General features: G+C 37.9%; 1 protein-coding gene across 7 annotated transcripts in view; it reads right to left on the bottom strand.

The window, feature by feature from the left end:
* The window catches only part of LOC101743927 (brain tumor protein), a 486,142-nt gene that overhangs the window by 149,199 nt on the left and 314,968 nt on the right, over positions 1–21,975 (bottom strand). For 4 of the 7 annotated variants that reach the window (XM_062672157.1, XM_062672154.1, XM_062672156.1 and 1 more), the window contains one exon: positions 9,751–9,844. The gene's annotated coding sequence lies outside the window, so the exon portion shown is untranslated. Of the gene's footprint in view, positions 1–9,750; positions 9,845–10,045; positions 10,208–21,975 lie in introns of those variants that run through there. The other 3 variants (XM_038015441.2, XM_021347500.3, XM_021347499.3) reach the window with 1 other exon arrangement.

Raw genomic sequence — 21,975 nt, 5'->3', positions numbered from 1 at the left:
AATGAATGACCTGAAAATCGATGTAAAGAAGCGACGGTCAAATCCCTTATCGCTTAGATAAAAAGGCTTTTAATCGACGCGTTCGTTACATTGTCACGATCTTGATCGATTTTTATGTTAATTACGTGTCATCATATTTTATTAATGATTTAGTGAAGTCGGACCACACACGAACATATAATGGGATATATCTATATCAGGTACTTCGTCTACAATATCAACATAGCGCGAGTCTTAGAATACACAATGCTGATACCAAGAAAGGCTACGAAATGTTTGCGGAACTATTGGTCTATACAAGGAAACATTCGCCATACCTACTATATCGGCAAGGTTAGAAGTGAAGGCGTTGCAGATAGTTACGAAATCCCACGTTCTTTAGGTTCATTGAATACTTTAAACTATTCGAACGCATTTGACACAATGAATATAGTGTAATTTGTTTCGATAACGACATGTCAGCCGTTGAAAGTTCGTCATGTTAGGGACAAAAACAATGGTAGAAGTGAGGTCACAAAAAGAGTCAACGCTCCCGGGTGATTACGATCTTTAGAACATTCTAGAAAGAACAATACGTGACCGGAATCTACGTCGTTAAAGAACGTTCTTCGATCATTCAAATATATTGTTAGGTATGTTTACTTTGGCCGGATGTTGCAAGCTTGGCATCGTACTCTGGAAAAATAAAGCGTTTAGGTCAGCTATAGTGTGTTTAAAATCGTTCATTAGAACGCATCTTTTTTTCCTTACCTTATCATTGGTAGCCTAAGGGGATATTCCAAATTCGCGTGGACCGGTAAGTGAGCTCACGGGCTCAAATTGAGTTTTTTTTTTTATTGCTTAGCTGGGTGGACGAGCTCACAGCCCACCTGGTGTTAAGTGGTTACTGGAGCCCATAGACATCTACAACGTAAACGCGCCAACCACCTTGAGATATAAGTTCTAAGGTCTCAGTATAGTTACGACGGCTGCCCCACCCTTCAAAACGAAACCCATTACTGCTTCACGGCAGAAACAAGCAGGGCGGTGGTACCTACCCGCGCGGACTCACAAGAGGTCCTACCACCAGTGAAATTGCTAACACTAGCCCTAGTAAGAGCAGTGCTTCGCTGAGTCTACTACTGGATCGGAATCGCGACCCACTGATGACTGATGCACGTATCATCATCGCACGAACTAATGTACGAAAATTGAAAATTAAGAAAGAAAGAAAGAAATCATTTATTCGCCAAGCATAGTGAAAATGAGTTATTACATAAATTAAAAGCAGCGTGTATGCTTTGTCATTATTTGACATGCGAATTTTAGTGCAGTGCATAGTTATAATATTATATAATTTACCATTCATTCATCCACAATTCAACTAATAATTAAAAATCCATTTATTTTCAATGTCATCCCCAAGAAAATCAATCACGTGATAATAATTTTCACTAATAAGATTACCTTTTAGGTTTTTTTTTAAATTAAAATCATCTAAGTCTCTTAATTTCTTCGGTAGTTTATTAAATATCCTAACGCTCATACCTAGTATACTATTATTCTTTAATGTAGTTTTGGTTTTTGGAAAACATAGCTTATCGTCGCGTCGATTTCTGTTTGCCACATTAGACATCTTAATATCTTCTATTGTGTCAAATGAAATCAGAATTAGATTAAATTCCATTACCGTTCCAAGTATCTTTGTCCCTACTTCACGTTATTCGGACCGAATCGCCATGCTCAGTTTTAATTCTCCTTGCCCAAGAACATGTCCAAGTGATTTTAGCCTATATTCCATTATCTTATCGATCGAATTACATTACCGTCGGACAGTACGATAATACTATTTAAATACGCAATTCGTTTTAGACGTATTAACCACATTATCGATAATGTTATACCAGACAGATGCAATTCTTGAGTATCAGTGTGCTTAGTGCGAGTTTTTTAACGTTCTCGTTAGCGTAAAAGTTAGCTCATATTTGTATGGAATGGGATCGTTTGCCTACGTTTGCCGCTAGGGGCGCTGTTCCAACTGCATACAAAATTGGCTTTTAACTTTTACGCTATCGAGAACGTTAAGAAACTCGCACTAAGCACACAGTTTTACAATAGTACGTATTAACTTAGCCCACTGAGTTTCTCGCCGGATCTTCTCAGTGGGTCGCGTTTCCGATTCGGTGGTAGGTTCTGCGAAGCACTGCTCTTGCTAGGGTCAGTGTTAGCAACTCTCCGGTTTGAGCCCCGTGAGCTCACCCTCAAGGCTATCAGCATAGGTAGGAAAAAAAAGAGCGACAAGTTAACTTTTAACATACAACTGGATACGCGTAAGTCAGACAGAGGAATATAACTAATTTAAGTCGGCGATAGTGAGTCAGAGTATGTACTAAATCGGTACAAACAACACGAGCATGGGAAACAAACTGCGTGGCGTCACGCTGCGTGGACAAAGAAAGAGGGGGTTCGTTAAGAATCGGTGTGTGACGCTGAGAATGCGTTCGTCCTGTGTGTGTAATGAATCGCGCTTCCCAATCGAATGTTACACAAAAGAACTTGTAATTTTTCGGAGAAGTAATTTTTCAATTTTACGGTTGTTGGAGGGAGACGGGTGATGGGAGGTTAAGAGTTAAACAAAAAAGAAAACATAATGTTCTTCTTGTTGTGATTATGTCGTGTCTGTTATTACATTCGATTGTTACAATCAAATGAAAAATTTGTCGTATGATTTGGATGTATTTATCTATACTATACTTAGTATCTGTGGGATAGAGTTTGTATAAGTTTATAAAATAATATTTGGGAATACGGTGGAATTTAAGGACGAATTGACATCTAAAATCTAATCAAAAACAAAAAATGTCGAAAAACTTTCATTTGGGAATGTGTATAAATTTGTTGGCAACTTTTAAATTGGTTGGCAATACTTTTAGAGTTCATCATGTGGGTTAATGAAGAATACATCTGTTTTCCAACAATATATTAATATCATATATCTATAAATTAAAATTGCATTAAACTTTCTGGTTCCAATTGTTATCGCGGTGAGGCGTCACCAATCAAGAGACGTTGACTTCATGTCTCAAAAGTGAGGTCGTTATCACTCATGGCCGTGAGTATCAAGGTTTTTTCCATTACGTATATCCTATGTTTAAATAATAATGATAATAAATAAATAATAACTGGAAACAATACACGCACGGTCATCCGGCCCGATTTAGAATTCCCCATGTTACGGGTATCAGAGACTGATAAACATATTTATATATACTAGAGGTCCCGCAGTAGTCGAAATTCGACTATAATTCATTGGAATTGTAAGTTGGTACCCTTTTAAGATTGTATTTTATACTTCTATAATCACAAATTTCGCCAAGACTACATTATAGAAAAATATTAACAAAGACAAACAATATTTAATCTATTCTCAATTTGACAACAGACGTCAAGAATAACAGTTTGACAATAAATAGTATACATGCGTGTGTGCGTCAAATACATGGTATGTAGTGTGTGTAATGTTTTCTTTATTGATTTAATGTATATTTTACGCATTATTTTAAAAAAATATTAGCATTGTGCACTTCTTCTCTATATTCTCTATAAGTGTGGAAAATTTCATACTCCTCCGTCCGCGCAATTTTCGTAAAAAGGGATACAAAGTTTTTGCTTCACGTATTTAATATATAGATATGTTTAAATATACATCTGTTCATCACACCAATGTTTGCTCGTAGTGGTAATCCAACCCACGACCCTCCGGACAACAGTCCGGTGCAGTGACCACTGCAACACGCATTTTTTTTTTCTACCTAAGCTGATGATAGCCTTGAGAAGGTATTTCAGCGTAACCTAACTAGTAGGTGAACTCACGGGGCTCAAACCCGACGACGTTGCTAACACGAACCCAAGCAAGAGGCGTGCTTCGCAGAATCTACCACCGGATCGGAAACGCGACCCACTGAGAAGATCCGGCGAGAAACTCAGTGGGCTGTGTCTGAGGGTTAATTTACTCGTCGAGCCCTTCGTCGCGGCGACGGGTTCGACGAGAACGATGACCGGAACCACCGCGTCCGTCGGTCAGACAGTGTATAGCTAGATATTTTATAGTCCCTAAGCACACAGCCGTTCTTACGAGTGTTTGTGTGTGTGTGTGTTGCAGAATAGAATGCCCCGGATGATCGGACTGCTTCTCACGTTTATTACGCAATTATTTAGCAATTAACAAGTTCAATGTAGACTAGACAGACGGTTTCTTCTTGAGGAAAACAATACAGGCACTAGACTTGACGATTAATTATCACGCGATGCGATTTTTTTCATTAAATTTTTGTATAGATTGAGTAGGTTCACAATTTATGATCTTAGAATTCTGTAGTTAGCCTTTGAAAATCTACTGATTTTATTATTACAATTGCAAGTAATGACAATTCGTCTTCTCGCATTAAAACTGTATAATCTCAAAACTTACTAATTTTACAGGAGAGGGTGTTAAAAGTTTAACATGTGATATTTTTAATATTAATCATCTTTGCAACATTTATTTTTTAATTTTTAACAGTTACATTATCTGTCTTTTAAAGATAAAATTATGTATTAATTTTGTTAACACTAGTCAAAATATTGGTAAACTAAAACTAAACTACGCTCTTTTGACAGTATTTATGAGAAAAATACTGGTGATGCCAAATGATTCCGCATATTAACTCAATTTCGAATATTTTTGGAAATTGTACACTTTTAATGCGAAAAGACGAATTGTCATTTTTATTATATTTTTTATAATACGCTTTTAGCTTGAGCTCTATATATCAATGTAAAAGAATCTTTGAACGTAATTTTTCCTAACTTCGGCATTTTGATTGATTCGAAAATTGCTCACATATCTAGTACCGACGACAATACAACAATTTTATTACTTTTTCTTAATACCCTAATCAATATTACCAGTATAAAAGAAAGTTTATATTTTTATTTCGTATGATCGTTATGTATTGTTAAAAGTTATGTTATTTATAATATTTATTAGTTTTTAATGTACCTATTTTTTTATGTGTAGCTAGACTTATCGGGTAGCTTGGTGTCTTCAACCCGAAGTCAACCGTACGTCACAGGATTAAAGCCTCATTTGCATTGTCATTTCAGTTATTCTCTTCAAAAGACCTTTGGTTCAGTGCGGGCATTAATTAATACAAGATTTTTGTGCAAGACTTAACATTTTATTAATCTAATCTAACTTTTATCGTTGTTACAACGCTAAGTTTCTTTCACTTATGTCTAACTTTGGGACTGCGGGAATATTTTTATAAAAGTTTTTGCGTAGTTAAGCGAGGGTTGCCAATTTATATATTTTTTGTAAATTTAAATTAAATACCGAGACTTTTGTTTGAATATTTTAAGAGCGAAAATTTCATTCCGAATTATTAACATAATTTGTTCTAAAAAAATCAATGTATTTCATTCATCCAAGACGTGTGTTTGGTCTTTCGAAGAATTTGAGAACCATGTATTCAAATCCAATCGAATCTTCGACTTAGTATCTCAAGGCGGTACCGACTGCGTTCCGAGAAACACCAGGTGAGATATCTTGAGAACTCGATCTGACCAGGAGTTTCTTCGATGGAAAAATTGACCTTTAAACCTAGCAGACTGCTTCATTTCTTAAGAATAAGACGTGTTTGAAGGCTTTTAACATAACGTCAATCCCAGGGTAGAACTTGCATGTTTGTAATGGCAATTTACTTTCGTTACCATAGCGATAGTAACTAGTCCCCTACAACTTTAATGATTGCGCTCTACAATTGAATGATTGTCCTTAATTGCAGCCCGGCCGTTTCGTAAAAGCACCCAGGATGCGGTATAACTGCCACATGCGTTTATAGGGAAAGAAAAAATAAAACCATGGGAAACATGAGTACGGAGGAGAACGGACAAATTGCTAGTTACGTAATGTCGGCTTTACGGTCTCGTGAACTTGGATTTTGTCGTCAAGGTATTTGACAGATGTCAAAATTGTTTTTTTTTTTTTTTCGAAACACTCCCAGTTTGCTCCTGGTGTTTGTAGTTACTGAAGCCATCGTGAGGTCTAAGTTACTTTTTTTTCTCCTACCTATGCTGGGTTTTTTTTAATTGCTTAGTTGGGTGGACGAGTTCACAACCAACCTGGTGTTAAGTGGTTACTGGAGCCCATAGTCATCCACAACGTAAATGCGCCACCTACCTTGAGATAAGTTCTAAGGTCTCAGTATAGTTACAACGGCTGCCCCACCCTTCAAGCCGAAACGCATTACTGCCTCACGGCAGAAATAGGCAGGGTGGTGGTACCTACCCGTGCGGACTCACAAGAGGTCCTACCACCAGTAATTACGTAAATTATATTTTTGCGTAATACATAGTACATGGCAGTCAAATGGTTATATTAAGTGGTTAATTTGTAATAAAAAGGTTTGATTACTATTTCATTCAAAAAAAACAGTCCGCGCTTAATTACCATAGTTACAACGGCTGCTCCACCCTTCAAACCGAAACGCATTACTGCTTCACCTAGAAACTGGTGGTAGGACCTCTTGTGAGTCCGCGTGGGTGGGTACCACCGCCCTGCCTATTTCTGCCGTGAAGCAGTAATGCGTTTCGGTTTGAAGGGTGGGGCAGCCGTTGTAACTATACTGAGATCTTAGAACTTATATCTCAAGGTGGGTGGCGCATTTACGTTGTGGGTGTCTATGGGCTCCGGTAACCACTTAACACCAGGTGGGCTGTGAGCTCGTCCAACCATCTAAGCAATAAAAAAAATATAAAAAAATACCATAACACAACATAATATGGTCCTTCGAGGACCAAGACAAGGTAAAGCAAGGCATGAATTTTATAGTTTTCTTATATGAAGTGGTTAATATGTTGCTCTTGGAGGCTGGAAGACGCAACAGTATACCTTTCCGCCTGTTTCCTTCTCGAACAGAACTCACTTGACCGTTTCAAGGACGAGACAAAGTTAATACGATAAACTTTGACAATTACCGAATGATCCAAGGTTGGATACTTTTAGTGGAGTTCATGTTTTTGACGACGCTACAGCTTTTTCAACCTGGATGATATCAAGCTGATATTGTCTGGTGTTTCTGCTTTCGATACCATTAGTACAAGTAGACTACCCTTAATGGAGCGGCGTCGGTGCCAGGACTACCAGGGAACTAGAATGAATCCTCAAGGAACCAAAGCGTCACCATCTTGAAACATTCCGTTTGTCATCCTAACAAAAAAAAGGTCACAGTATTCCGAACTCGTTTCTGTCTAAGTAACTCATTTATTTGTTCTCTAGAGAAGAAACAAAAAAAAATTAAGAACCTTTTAGCTTTGTCACTGTCGGATAAAGGCCCCTTTGAATTAGGAAAGCATATTATTATACCGGACTCTCATAGAGTACGTACAGAAATAGAAGGGTCGTCGGATTAATGCCTACGGGCCCAGAGCGATCGGTCCCTTTGATTCGACACGATTTGCATCGCATTTCAATCCCGACGTGCATGTCTTTGTATTTGGGTTATACGGGTTTCAGAATTTATCAGTGAAGAGAAGATATTTTATATGAATCAATAACATAATAGTTCGTTTTAACAAACTAATGTTATCTCTTGATTGTTGTATGAAACTAGGCGATTGTTGTATGGTTTCTATGCAACAAGATAACAATTTTAATGTACCATAAATTTAATAATCTATTTTTTTTTTCCTTTGCAGGTTGATGAGCATACCCAAGTCGCTACTTCATGAGTACTCTGCACAAACCCTGTTTGTAAAAGGACATCTCACAGCGCAGGAGAAAGACTTTGGGGGGGGGGGGGGGGGGGGAGTTCATTCCAAAGCCGAATAGATCGTGGCAAAAAGATGGCATGTCACAGATCTTCAGATACACATTATGGATGAATTCAGGGGTTCCAGGTATTACGGATTAGTTCTGCTCCGGTGGCCGGAGGCGCGATGCTAAAAGGGTATCAGTGGATCATTCCGAATAATTCGTCAGAGCACTTCCAATGGAATATACGGTATAAGACAGAGTCTCCGTAGACCCAGACGTTTCAAGCGATCCGTGAGAACGACTTTATCAACGATCGGAACGTCCTTCTTCTGTATGGAGACAAAGGGAAGTAGTTGGTATATGAGAACCCCGGCCCAGAGGTGCAGTACTCCACGCGATGCCAAACTAATGCGTCTACGGCTTTATTCTCTCCAAGACTCCTAAGAATTTAGAAGACAATTTCGGTAAAATTCCATGTTTGACAGCGTTTCACAGCTCCATGATATTATTATTCATTTTAACAATTTCTCGTGAATTCTTAACGATTGTTATCAACTTTTCAATTGAATTTTATCACTAACACCAACTGGACGTAGTGTTACTTGTAAACAATGATATCACAGCGATATTAAAATGTTTGAAGACAGATTATTGACCTATTATTATTAGTTTTATCGCGAGAAAAACTTTGAACTCGTTAGGAAAGTACTTAATTTATATCACGACAATAATTAAACAATTTAAATTTTAAGTATAGGTATGAACGTAGACGGTAATATAACGGGTGCGTTCCAAAAATACTTGGATGCACTGTGTGAAAGAGAATGTGCGAGAGAAGAGCATGTAAGTGCAGAGATTTCGTGTGATAGGTCTGAATGGAAAAAGGGGACATGCAGGTTCGACCCCACGTAATATGGGATAAGGGCAAGAAGTAGTGTAGGTTCCAAGTTGCTACATAGTTTTGCCGGTAACAGTACCGACTTCGAGTTTGAAAGTTGACAATTCAGATTCAACCCGTTGACCGTGAGTACGCTTACTCATATTTCCAATAAAAATACCTTCCTCGATACATTTAAGGTTTTCGTGAGGAATACTGCGACTACGCTATTTTAACTATACAACAAAATTATGCTACTAAATTGAAATTCCGTATTACTGTTAAAACGCCCTTAGTTGTTAATTAATTAGGAATGTAAACATTATTTAGCATAGTCTACGGTGACATTACGTTTGTTTCGAAGTATACATATCATGTGCTTAGAAGTAGTTGGATTTACTGATTTACCATGACAACGCAGTTAGTCCGTGGGTGTAAGACGTGGGCACAACGTTTGACGAAACCACACTTCGAATGATTTCTACACCATAAAAAAAGAAACATATTTTGTTTGTACATCAGGAAGTTCATTCACGTCTTCACTGTGTTACAATACACCGATTTAAGCTTTACATAGTGAATACGTACCACGAAAATAGATCCAGTTTGAAAACAATCCCGACGTAAATAAATTCAACAACAATAACATTACCTTACGTCTGCCGCTGAATATACAAATCGCTGGAAGCAACAAGTAACAAAATACTCGGTAAGCCATTTGAAAGGCTTCAAATCAAATGTCAGACAAAAGGTTAACGATTATGTAAGTCACACGAGAACCTCGATTCCATGCATTGACATGCAATACAATAGTTTAATTACATATTCGAACACGGATAAGACGTTACGTAAGGTAGACGCAAGTTGCAATAAAAAAAATTAAGTCTTACCTACTTAGCGCGACCATTGAGGTCAATGACACAAAAACGGATTATGAATCCGAGCGGCAGATACGTTGTAGGCATTACAAATTGTAATTAGTCATGCGGAGACGTCACTTGATCTATGTATCTGATTCCAAATTTGAAATTTTAAAATGCCAGTCCAACGTGTATCCAACGTAACGGAATAAATGAATGAATGTATTGTTCAAACATACCTGTATCGAGTCGAATGAAGATCGTTCACCTTCCGACAACGTGAAGCTTTGTTTCCACACAACTCGACGGCTCCGATCAATCCAAACCGTTTATCTGGAAATCAAAAATGCCTTTGTTCAATATGGAAAAGCAGATTCATTCCAGGTTCCACCGCCCGATTTAGTTTGTAACGGACAAAAAAATAACGAAAACATGTGCAAGGTATAAATAAAGATGTAAACAATGAACATGTGTAGACGAGGCGGGTGGCCGACAATAAAAATTTAAAAACGCACAAAATACAACATTACTAACGTAGTTAAAAGTTCACGTTCACAATTAGTCCACTGGCACGATAAAACAGCGATACACGGGTTCGATGGTCGTTCCGGTACGAAACTAGTTTATGTTTCGGTTCGCTTGTACAATGCGACAGACATCCGCCGCCTACGACGGTCGACGCGAGACTGAGCGACCGCAGCGCCCTCACGCCGCCCCGCGGGTGTCGCGTGTGTGCGTGACTGCCGGTGCAAGCAGGGTGCCGCCCTCTCTCGCCCCATCTTCCTAGACACCATTTATAAATACAACCTATAAGTATATTTTTTAATTTTGAAAATAGAACTTTCACATTTCGAACTCGCGCACGTACACAATCGTTAGAATTGTAATTAAGAAGAGATATTATTACGTAATAATAACGTACTTTTTTTTTTTTGTTTTACGTACGACCGTGAACCTAACTACGGTCGTTGGCATCAACGCGAGCAACGTAAATATTGTAAATGTTCACCTCGTCAGTAACAATGGGGCATCTGTCCGTTTGAATTAACGCGTGAAGAAGCGTAATACAGATTTTACGCATCGGACTTGTACTATACAGGTATTCTACTTTTGTGTTCGTTTATACGGGAAACATTATCTGCGTTTAATTATAAAACAAAAATATGACGCTCAGTCTACGGTGACCACGAAAACTGTGAACTTACATACTTTAAATTAAATAATTATATAGAGAATACTTTAGATGTATATAATATACACGCATTCATTGCAAATTGATGAGATAAGTAACACTGGAGGACATGGTCACTAAGAGTGATCTCTTTAGGGCAGGAAAGTTATTGAAAATATCATAGCAGTTTTGTTACCGTATTTCGATTATAATTATTTTTTATTGCTTTGCCGGTTGGACGAGTTCACGGCCCACCTGGTGTTAAGTGGTTACCGGAGCCCATAGACATCTACAACGTAAATGCCGCCATCCACCTTGAGACATGAGTTGTAAGGACTCACTTTTATTAATTAAATCTCAATCAATCTCATTACTTAGGTAATTTTTTTTTTTTCAAACTTTTACGTTTACGCTGTTGGCATATTTTTATAATCTATAATTGTTATTTCCATTCAAAGAAAGGTTAATTGAAATTACTAAGCTTTGGTATAAATTTATTATTTTGGTATACATCGTTCATAGTTAATGGAATAGAGCGTCCAAGAAAGTCATAATTAAATCGTGATTGAAACTTCCTCGTCAAGCTTTCCGTACGTGGCTTAAAGTTTTGAAGTCGTCTATGTAGAATCATAATATTATTTTTTATTAAAATTTCCGACATATTGTTTTCTGGTAGGACCAAGGGCTTAAAGATAATGATTTTAGTCAGAAAATTTCCACATTATACGAAAACACTAAGTTTTAAATGCAAAATCGCGATAGAAAACCAGTGTATAGTGTATGTATACAGAATTATCGTCACAATCTTGATTAGATTTGAGTTTCCGCGAAATAGTCTTAGCGTTTGCACGTAGCTAAAAAAAACAGGCTTTTAGAAGTTTGCCTTCACACATAACTAAAAAACGTAGTGGACAAAAGAAGCAATGAGTCAACATAATATTGAAAGCTTACAATAAAAACGCGCCATCCAAATTGAGAATCTCGTCTTGAAGTCGGTTAAGTTGAGTCTGTGTTTGTTCGTAAGCAATGCCTTCGCACACGATTTGCCCGATTGTTTTGAATTTTGGTACAGTAGTTGTTAGGGGTTCAGGTTAGGTTTTTGGCTTAGTACCTCTAACGCACTATATGTGACGCGGGAGTAGCTTCAACTTATTTTTAAATTTAATACATTTAGCGACAAACACAACGGAGCATGACCGGGTCTTTAGGTGTGGTCGTTATAGGCAAAACAGTTAGGTACCAAATTGACATCTGCTTGCCAATCGATTAGCTTGTTGTTTTTATAAAAGATTCGGAATTTTTCCTTGAAAATGTCAACAATAAAACAAATGATTGCGCGAAGGTTTAGTTATTATGTTCGAAATTCGATCACCGGGCGATCAGTACATAATATATGTATTTTTAATATTTTTAAATGCTTACTCATCGACTACCTGAACAGATAGGTGGAAGGTGAGGTTTTTTTGTGTTTCTTTTTCAAATATCGAATGGAACAGTGACGAAAACCTGAATTAGAATATTTGAGAGATTTATATAAATTAATATTAAAATTGTCCGAGGTTCGTATTCAAGTAAGTCTCGCACTACGATACGTGACCGTCAGAGAAAGGTTTCCATAAGATCAAACTAAATTGATTTGCGGTCAATGACGAAAATACTGAGAAAAATAGGTAATGTCTTTTTAGTTTAAGCATTCATCATGCACTGACTGACGCATCAGACGGCCTCAACTCAAGTCCAATCACATTTTAAATACATTACATTTTGAAACAGGTTTGGAATTTTTCTAATACAGTCAAAACCGTTTACTGCGACATCGTTTAGAACAACATGCCGGTTATAATAACCTAGAACAAAGGTCCCGGCTGAATGCCATATGACCGCCTTATTAAAAACATTGCTTTATACGACATTGCTAATAACGACATACCTCATAAAACGACCACATTTAACTAATATTTCGGAGAATTAGATCTGTTAGAACGACCGGCTAAGCTGTATTGTAAACAATTTGAATAGGCATCCACATTTGTTTTCAATGGTTATTAAAATCAGGAAAGAAAACAATACGATTTAGTGTAGGGTCTTTTCTATTTCTTAGAAACAAAACACATGCATGCGGTAGAGTCAAAGCCCGCTTCTTCATATCTCTTCAGTTAGTTTGTTACTTATCTATACACAAGACGCACCAAAACTTTGTGGATTTATTCGTGAAACTTTCAAAATGTAGCAAAGAAATAGAAAACAAATTAATATTGAAGAAAAATCGCGTATTATGTAAATATATTTTTCCAATAATTCCCTATCGATTTGTTTGTACTTGCACGATACACATTAAACATCACCGGTTGTTACGACTATCGGTTTTTACGACTGAATATGAGCAGTCCCTTCGATGTCGTTATAACAGATTTTGACTGTATATATTTTTTTCTCAAACAAGCAACATTAAGATATAAAGAGCTTTGTTACTTACACTCTAGACTCTAGACAGACCGCAGCCTGTACTGAAGAAATTAAATATAGATGTCAAGTCATACATGTTGTCTTCAAATTACTATGGCGTCATTACTAGGAAACATATCACTTGTGCACTCAATTTATTCGCACTGGTGTTGTAGAATGTGCGCGTTTTTATAATAGCGTGTTCGTAATTCAGTGGTATAGTAGCGTACTTGTCAGTCGCAATTGTAGAGGTCGGCTAAGGACTAGGACGGTATGTATTGTTTTTTAATGTGTGGACGCGCTCACGACCTTCCTTGAAGTGTTGAACTATTGATTGCTGTCCTTGATTGATGATTGATTTCTTGTGGCATTATTTTTACATTGTTGACATTTTTAATTATACTTTAAGCATTGTTACGCCGGTAAGAGTAACGCCATCTATCGCCGAATAGCCGAACCAATATCGAAGGATCTAGTAGAATCTAGAACGCGCAAGAAGTACAGCGCCATCTGTTGTCAGATAGCGGAAGCACACAATACTCGACTTGTGTGGAATATTCTCGACGATTCTAGGGATTTCGTCTCGACTATAAAAGCGTGACACGTAGTCAGTCAGTATTCGGAACTACTCGAAGCGAAGCGGAAGAAGCGAATTGAGAATTTTAAAATGTTCTGTGTGTGTTCTAAGTGATAAATACAGTTTTAATTTGTACTTCGGTAGAATTTTTTTATTTATCCCCAACCCCCAGCGCGTAACGGTATATTTTCTGGGGTTTTCACGAGTCCTAGTCATAATTGAAACTTTAGATTACTATTACAAAAGTTATTATTTCCTGGACTAACCGTAGGCGGCGGCTTGGCTTTGCCCCTGGCATTTCTGACATCTATGGGTGACGGTTACCACTCAGCATCATGGGCCGTATGCTCGCCTACAAAGGCATAAAAAAGGCGTTCGTTGGAGATCTTCTCAGGTCAGAAAATGCCAAGTATTTGTCGTAAACAATGTTAAATGAAAGCCAGAATTAACTACGTGGTCTTTTTGGGTACTTGCATGCAGTAAGGCGGATTTAATATTTTATCGGAAGATTTTGACTTTAACTCTGCGAGTAAATTTTTTCGATCATTATTTCTATCAATGAACTAAAACTAAAATAGCCTGTTAATGAAATGACGCGTCGATGTGAATAAAAAAAAAAAAACGCGCGTCTATTCAATTCCAGTGCGTGGTTCTAAATATGAATTCTACACTACAAACGCATGCTCACCGTAAACGGCTAATGACGCATCTGCTTTGTAAGCGAAATTCTAAATTCAAAACGGCTGACTCAGGCGACGGCCGGACGCTCCACATAAAAAGTCTGCTTAAACCAAAGATTTCCTTCGAATTAATATTTTCCCAATTTCCGTTCTGCTGATCGTGATTCTAGCCATTTTAAATTATGTTCTCAAATAAGTTCCGTATCAATAATTTTTTTTATTAAAAAAATTCGATGACGTAATTTTTCTTTTACATCTTTCAATGATTTTCGACATTGACGTATCATACTAAGCCCTTTGGCTTTTTTATGCCATAATGTCTGATTACTCACTATCCTCCTTCGGCGCTTCTACTGCCTAATCCTACCCCTTTCTCCTCCACTAATCCTACCCCATTCTCATTTCGCCTAGACAAGTCTCCGCCTAACTCCGCTTCACATCTGCTACTCTCTTACAAACATCTGTAGCTTTCCATTTAAGTTTAATCTCGGTATCACCTCAATAATAATCTTTGTCCACTAATTATTGAGTTTACATCAAAATAAACTTTATTGATGGTTCAGTGTGATTTGTTCAGCATTAGTTTTTTTTTAAATTATGGATAAGGGACCCTAAAAAAATGCCAAAAAAATACAAGCACTTACATACAATAAATACAACAATTTGTTTGTAAGTTATCTCTAACAGTTCAGTATATCAGATAAATGATCACATACACGTGTTGTAGTTTCGTTGTTATAGTCATGTCTTATGTTGGGTTGTGTTATAGTCTGGTCTTCAAGTTTCCACGAGTCTGAGAGCATTATTAAAAGCACTTTCTCAATTTAATTACTGAATTGTTTATTGTCATTATATCGAGGGTTGACAGGGTATTTGGTTAAAGCGATATTTATGCAACTTTACAGGAGAGCCATTTAAAGTTTAAAATATCATAACAAAAAACTTCTTCTGTGAATTTGATTGAAGTTCAATTAAAAATATCGAATTGTTGATGTTAATAGCAAATAAAACGGACCTTTAATTACAAAGAGAAATGTGGCGTATTAAGCGAAATGTCGCTTAAACCAAATAGCCCCTCGATATTTATAAATTATAACATGAGTTTCAAAACTGAATAGAACACTAACAGAGCCCCAAGATTTTCTTCTGTAGCAAACAAGTAAATTAAAAAAAAAAATCCAACAACATTGGATAAACTTCGAAAAAAAAAGTCAAATTATTTTTATCCATAAATTGATGCTTCCCCCTTCTGGCTAAGCCTGTGCTCGCCCTGTCGTGGTGAAACTGAAAAGGTTTCAAGAGTAATCCTTCCTTCCAAAAAAAAAAAACGATGCCTTGCAGGATTTGAACCCAAGATACTCGCATCACTCGCGAGAATACACCGGTCGTCTTACGCACGGGACCAGAGAGAATGTTCTAGTCATCCTCGTGTTCCAACTAAACATAGTCATATAGAGCTAATGTTACCTGCAGTAGGTACCTATGATTATGCATATGGTTCTGATATAAACAGAGACATCACAGATAGTGTAGGGTGACCGTGAACGATTTAATTATGCGCTCAACCGCCACCCCTGTCTGGCCGTCTAGCCGTCTGCCGGCATCAGGAAGGGTCGGTTGCCTAGCAACCGGCTCACACACGTACAGCCACACCAGTAGTAGCCGACGCGCCGGTATATTGACTCGTTCGCAATTTTGGGGAGTGGCCGTCGAATATCGAATGGAATTATTGCATTCAATCCCTACTGATGACGTCTGGGTCGATTGCAACATCAAAATATATCTCTCGTTGTTGAACGTTAAAAAAAAATAGTTTCGTCCAATATTTTTTATTGTCATGATCGGATGACCGGTGACGCAGACACATTGTTGAGTGGAGACCGTCTAGTGGCAAGTGGGATGACCTACCAAGGACCGACGACCTAGTAAAAGTCGCTGGGACCTAGTAAAAGGTAGATGCATTCGGCAACGGATCGGTTACATTGGAGATCGATTGGAGAGTCCTATGTTCAGCAATGGACAGTCACAGCCTGAGATGATAATTGCCCAATGTTGATACCCAAAATTGTTTTAATAACGCAATCAGAGACTCTATTATTTCACGTCCACACGATTAAGAGGAAAACCTCGTTTAAAAAAGTACTTCATAACGCGTGAGGTTACTTTCAGAGTCGGACGGGTACATGGCGTAATGAACTTTGGAAACGCTCTGTGGAATAACGCAGCTGTTCCAAGTGCTAGAAAGGACCGAATAAGTATGAACAAGTCGTCGTGGCCTAAGGGATAAGACGTCCGGTGCATTCGTGTTGAGCGATGCACCGGTGTTCGAATCTCAGGCGGGTACCAATTTTTCTAATGAAATACGTACTCGACAAATGTTCACGATTGACTTCCACGGTGAAGGAATAACATCGTGTAATAGTGCCGTGTAAAAATGAAACCGGCAAAATTATAATTTGCGTAATTACTGGTGGTAGGACCTCTCGTGAGTCTGCGCGGGTAGGTACCACCGCCCTGCCTATTTCTGTCGTGAAGCAGTAATGCGTTTCGGTTTGAAGGGTGGGGCAGCCGTTGTAACTATACTTGAGAACTTAGAACTTATATCTCAAGGTGGGTGGCGTATTTACGTCGTAGATGTCTATTAGCTCCAGTAACCACTTAATACCAGGTGGGCTGTGAGCTCGTCCACACATCTTAGCAATAAAAAAAAAAAAAAAAAGGTGTAATGTATAGCGAAGTTTTTTGACGGGTGGTTGTCGCCGCGCCGTCCGAGAACTTTGACCTCGCGATCTGTTATCTCGGTCGATTTTAAATACATTGCGTGGTTTGAAAAACATGACAGTAACTACTATATCTATTCTCCAGCAATTCCTTTTCTTAATACGTACATGAGGTCAAAATGCGAACGGGCTTACAAATATATTAAGCTGGTTATCAAATGTTTCGTGAAATAATCGCTACGTCTAAAATCGTAAATAAAGTAGTAAAAAAAAAAACAAAGATAAAAAAAATCTGACAGACATAAAAGTGGCGTTGAAAACCGACCCAACGATAGATTAAAAACTTAGGTAGTATCTTAGGTAGAAAACCTTTCCATTACGAAACATGGTTTCCTTCAGTTTTCTCGAAGTATGGTCTTTTTTGTACTGCTTAAGTGTGTGGACGAGCTCACAGTCCCACCTGGTGTTAAGTGGTTACTGGAGCCCATAGACATCTACAACGTAAATGCCACCCACCTTGAGATATGGTATTTAAGAGATCAGATCAGTATAGTTACAACGGCTGCCCCACCCTTCAAACCGAAACGCATTACTGCTTCACGGCAGAAATAAGTGGGGTGATGGTTGGTACCTACCCGCGCGGACTCACAAGAGGTCCTTACACAAGTAGGACCCGAATTAAGTTACTTATACGACTTAATCTCATTACGAAATTTGTCGTCCGCGTCCAGGAAGACCGCAGAATATTCGTCGCGGCGAAAATTGTCAAACGTGAATAATAATACGCTAGATTAAACCGCAAAAGTCTTTATTATTCCTCGAGTACCAGGGAGTGCAATAAGACGTTCATTTAATTGTAAAGGGGTAGTGGAGTTTGTATGAAAGATTAAAACGAAGCTAGAATGAACGTGTATTAGTCAATTCGAATTAACTGGTTTTGGTTTTGGTTTTTTACTGGTGGTAGGACCTGTTGAGAGTCCGCGCGGGTGGTTACCACCACCCTGCTATTTCTGCCGTGAAGCAGTAATGCGTTTCGGTTTGAAGGGTGCGGCAGCCGTTGTAACTTACTTGAGACCTTAGAACTTATATCTCAAGGTGGGTGGCGCACTTACGTTGTGGATGTCTATGGGCTCCAGTAACCACTTAACACCAGGTGGGCTGTGAGTTCGTCCACCTATCTAAGCAATAAAAAACAAAAAAAAAACTATAAAGGAATACGTGTTGCATTAAATTTGAAGAAGAAGAGAAGAGACGAAGAAAGAGGAAAGAAAATCGGTCCAACCTACAAAACTATGCCTGCTACTTTCAATCCTGCACTTCATCACCCCTGCCTCAATAGGCAAGGAGATTCAGTCAGGGCAGAGGGGTTTCTCCGCGGCCCGCTCCTCGCCCCCGCAAGAGGACGCGACGACCCCACGGATTTTTAAGTTTGAATTAAAAAATATATTTATATTCTTTTTTTATTGCCCTTGTAAGCAGACGAGCATACGGCCCACCCTATGTTTGGTGGTTACCGTCGCCCATGGACTTCAGCAATGCCAGGGGCAGAGCCAAGCCGCTGCCTACCGCTTGTAGATTAAAAACATAAAATATACGTCTAAATAGCAAACCGAAGTAAGAATTTTTTCCATTTTTTTATCCTGTCGAAACTGTGCAGGATATTAGAGTGAAGTTATAAAATTATTGTATCGTCATTTGGTCCTTGATGCAAGTTTTCAAATTAATTGAAGGCGATGGCGATGACGTTCAAAGATTCCGCTACATACATTACAAACATTTATACATACCAAACACAAAGTGTGTAAAAATGTTTGAATTTTATGAGCACTGTAGACATCATAGAACACAAAATTTATTATAAAAAAAAGGACAATATTCCTAACCTAAAAGTACATGTTATTATCCGCAACATGCTTCGTCAGACAAACACAAAATATCTGACAGGGACTTTTTGGCGGGAACGCGAGGAGCAAAGTTGTGTGATTTGTTTTATTTTGTCTATTTAGTGTTTCTTCAGGTTTAAATGTTTAAATGTGTGTTTAACTGTGGTTTTTTAACTGTTTAATTAATATCTGTGAAAGTGCACAAATGTGGTAAAATTAAACAAAGCCGCAGGACGTAACTTCTCGGGATTCTTCAAAAAATCTCGGTAAATGACCACCATTTTATTAAGATTATCTTTCATCCCATATCATTTTCATACATTTCATTTTACATGGTATCAGTAGTTATAAATATTTTATGAACAGATATGGGTAGAAGGGTTATTTAGATAATATCCTGAAAAGCACCCCACGCTTTTTTTTTACAACAAAATCATTTTTTCTTACACTAATTTTAATTCAAACTTATTTTGTTTGTTCCTCGCATTCAAAAGGCAGTGATCGCGACACGTGCCTTCCTATAGCGCACAGTTTACTTTCGTTCAGTCCGCGGAGGCGTGTGATAACGGCTCGACGCTCACATCCGCGCCAAGCCTCCTGGAAAGTTGATCACGTCAGGGAAATACAAAAAAAAAGCAAACTGCATTATTCTCTGCGAAAAATCGACCTGCGTTGTTGAGTTATCTTTTGTATTTCTGCGGCCATACATTCAAACATTAGATAGGGTTGTGTGAATAGTAGGGTCATTCCAGATACCATGGTTTTTGTATAATTGTTTTTATTGCTTTGATGGGTGGTTCTGGTGTTAAGTGGTTACTGGAGTCCATAGACGTCCACAACGTAAATACGCCACCCAACTTGAGATATAAGTTCTATGGTCTCAGTATAGTTACAACGGTTGCCCCACCCTTCAAACCGAAACGCATTACTGCTTCACGGCAGAAATAGGCAGGGCGGTGGTACATACCTGTGCGGACTGACAAGAGGTCCTACAACCAGTATGATATGATTCTGTGCATGTTGATATTCAAGCAACTGGTACTGTACGCGAGATCAACACGAGCGGAAGAATCTAATATCTCATACCAAGACCAGCTTAAGATCTCAGTTCCTATGGCTTCCAAAGAAGTAGAACCCGAATATGCCTGCGAGTCTGCGAAACCAGTATGACATATATGTAGGATTGGTAAGAACGGAACGTATGAAAAGAGTGTGGAACGGAGCGTTAAGATGTGAGTGAGAGAAAACGGAAAGAAGAAAGAAGAAGAGAGAAGAGAACGACAGATGGAATGACAGAAAATTGGAAGATGGCGAGGACGGTTGAAAAATGGACAAAACGTAATAAAAGTGTTAATTATTAATTATTAATATTATTAGAACAGAAGATTTTGGAACAGTGGAAGTTTTATTTTATGCACTGCGATCCTTATTCTACATATATTTTCATAGGTGCTCTCACAATGGATCCATTGTTAATTTTCATTCGGTAAGTGAATAAAGATCAATCCTTCTGGTAATATGCCAACGCCGATAATCCATAATTGAATTCGACACTGGACTTAATGAGGTTCCACACGAACGAATAGACGGATATTTATCAGTGTGATGCAGGCTTTATTCGCCGGCTAGTGTTTACAATGCAGAGCGATATACTACATAGAGCGGGCTCAAAGGATTAAATCGATTGTTGGTGATACGCGGTCTAGGTCTACTATAGCAATTTTATCCATTAACTGTCTAACAATATGACATGATCTGTGAACGTGCTTATCATTTGCAGCAATAGACAATATCGTGACAACTTGTTTTCTTGTATAACGTTGTAGTCCAATAAGATTCTGTTACTTTTCTATACTTCTATACTTAATATTATAAAGAGGAAAGATTTGTTTGTTTGTTTGTATTGAATAAGCTCCGAAACTACTGAACCGATTTGAAAAGTTCTTTCACTGTTTGGAAGCTACACTATTCCCGAGTGACATAGGCATATAGACATAATGACATAATCTATTTTGAAAAAAATTTGGGATCTTTACTAAAACGCCAATAATGTAACCCAACGCTTAAAAAAATTACCAAAAATATTCTTTACATCGCGTGCCCTGCGAAAACTATTGATGATAGAATAAAATAATGTACTACGACATTGTTGAACACATTATTAATTAGAAAAAGTGTCGCGAAAAAGTGTCTTTTATTTAAAAAAATAAAACAACGTGAAATATTGTTGAAATTTTTGTTAAAGACCCGAGCGGAACCGGACTGGGCCACTATACGTTATCACTATATTTAAATCTGCACGTTTCTACTAAAAAATAAATTATAATTCTTAGCCCTCGTGTGATAATTATCTGTCAAACCCTCAATGATAGAATGTACGAATATTTGTAACCAATAAAAACCTTTAATATGTAGACAAAATAACAAATATGTTTCAGTGAATTCACGAATGAATTCAGTTATGACCTCATAAAAAAAAAATATAATTTGCGTAATTACTGGTATTGGACGACTTGTGAGTCTACACGGGTAGGACCTACCACTGCCTGTTTCTGCCGGGAAGCAGTAATGTGTTGCGGTTCGAAGGGCGAGCCAGCCGTTGTATTACAGAACTAAGATTTAGAACTCATGTCACAGTGTGGGTGGTGGCATTTAGGTTGTTGATGTCTATGGCTCCTGAATTAAGTCAGTTAAGCCTTGAGCTAACTTCATTTCAATTCACTGGTCTAAATAATTTAAAAAAATTAAACACGTAGGAAATCATTTTTCAAAATAAAGATTTTTTTCTTTGAATATGTCTTGTCAGATCGTGTTTTTAGTGGTGTGCCGAACATTCGGCAAATTCGCTCAGTAGACTTCTTTGTCAAAACATCTATATATTAATACGTGAAGCAAGAACTTTGTATCCCGTTTTACGAAAATTGCACGGACGGAGGATGTTAAAATTTTCCACACTTACCTAGAGAATATAGAGAAGAAGTGCACAAT

Source organism: Bombyx mori, chromosome 14 (assembly GCF_030269925.1).
Source record: "Bombyx mori chromosome 14, ASM3026992v2".
NCBI lineage: Eukaryota > Metazoa > Arthropoda > Insecta > Lepidoptera > Bombycidae > Bombyx > Bombyx mori.
The sequence above is the reverse complement of the archived record's forward strand: the minus strand, read 5'-3'. Positions and strand labels throughout refer to the sequence as shown.